The following is a 1,983-nucleotide window of genomic DNA, read 5'->3' on the forward strand; positions in this document are numbered from 1 at the left end:
GCGCACTGACCCGATGCCAATTATGCAGAATATATAAAATCTATATAAGAAGTTGGCATTTGCTCCTATGCGACTGCTTAAACATTTTGGTGCAATTTTCTTACTTTCTTGTAGTTTTAAAGCGTCTGCAGTTCGAAAAAAATTGAGTTAATTCAGCTATTAAATATACATAATTGTTTATAATGCTTTCGGCTGTGTTTCATATATATGTACATACATATGAATATATATTTATAATTCCATTAATTGTTTTTACGTTTTCGCATTAAGTTTATAATTTTCGTTAGAAAGTTGGCTTTATTATGTACATAAAAACAAAAGGAACTATATTTTTCAGTCTTTTTAGTGTGTGTGTGTGTTTGTGTGTGTGTGTGTGTGTGCGTGTGTGTGTGTGTGTGTGTGTGTGTGTGTGTGTGTGTATGTGTATGTGTATGTATGTATTTGCTTATATGTGTTGTCTATTTATGTTGAATATTCATATTTTTTTGCGTATAACAGTTTGTTATATAATTTTATAATTATGAATTCAGTTTCCTTTCAAGCTTTCTAGACGTTTTGTACAATTCTTTTAAATATTTTAAGTGATTTTGTATTATTTATCCTTGAAACTATAAAATTAAAGTAAGAACTAAAAGTTAATTGCGTTTTCCCTTTTTTGCATCAACTGCTTCTATTACATATACATATATATACATATATATATATATATATAGTATATATATAGAGCGAAGGCAAATATCGAATACTTTTGTTTTGTTGTTGTTGTTGTTATAATATTATTTGAAGCTTTTCTAGTTTTTCGTTGCAGTTTGAAGAGAATGTGTGTGTCTGTGAGTGGGTGTGTGTTCCATGCATTTGTGTGTATGTTAATTATTCTATTTTCAGAGTCTTGAAATGTTTTGCTTTTATTACTCTTCTAACTTAAAGACGGTCAGTTGGTAGTGTTTTTTATTTGTATATATGTATATATTTGTAGGTATGTTTGTAATTCGTCTATCGTTGTTTTTCCATGTTTGAGGTTTAACTCTGGGTAATTCGTCTGTTATTCAAAAGAAGAGTATACTTTTGATACTCTCTTTTCTGTGTGTTTGTTCCTTGTTTCTTTTGCTACTTATGTGAATGTATATCAAAATGTTTCAATGTCAACTACATTCTACCTGTGTTGGGGTGTTTTTGTCAACTATACATATGGATGTAAATAGCATGTAAATATGTAAATTATGCAACAGTTATTTAAGCTCTCAATGTGAAGCTTGGCTTCAACCCAAATTAATTTAGATTAAAAAAAAAACAAACACAATTTACACTTCCTGCTCTCTCTCATTCTCTCCCTGTCTACTAAGAAAGTGCTCTTTCTGCTTTATTCTCTGTATGTGTACATGTGTACGTGTGTGTAGTATGTAAATTATTCTCTCTCAGCTCAAACTTTTGCCATTTGCCAAGCGCCATGCATTATCTCAGTGAATTTTTTTTCGACTTTCTTTTTGTGTTTCATTTACAGATAGTCTTTTGTTGTATAAAACGAACACTAGAACACAAACGCACTAATATATTGCAACACAATTTGCCACTAACAAAAAAAAATCTAAGAAACATTTTTGAGTACCCGCAAATTCTATCTAAAGTGTTTTTCATAGTTGGTAATAGTAGCTAACTAATTTAAAGGTATTAACTCAGTGTTGATATTTTGTTTGTTGTATTGCTTATTGTTTTTGCTGTAATGGTTTGTTTTTGTAGTTGTACAGTTAGTTTGCTTCATTGTTGCATCGCTTTGTGTGGGATTTTGCTTAGGTAGGTGCTAAAATAATTATTACAATTATACCATAAGTTAGGTTAGGTTATGCATACGAATAGTATTTAAATCTAGTTATAATCGGTACTTAGGTTGGTTGGTTGGTTGTTGGCTTTTGTACTTTTGTTATTTGCATTTAGGACTTTTGTTTTTTTTTTTTTGATTTTCTTGTATGTGTGTGTGTGTGTGTG

Source organism: Drosophila hydei, unplaced genomic scaffold (genome assembly GCF_003285905.1).
Source record: "Drosophila hydei strain 15085-1641.00,03,60 unplaced genomic scaffold, DhydRS2 tig00008139-arrow-pilon, whole genome shotgun sequence".
Taxonomy (NCBI): domain Eukaryota; kingdom Metazoa; phylum Arthropoda; class Insecta; order Diptera; family Drosophilidae; genus Drosophila; species Drosophila hydei.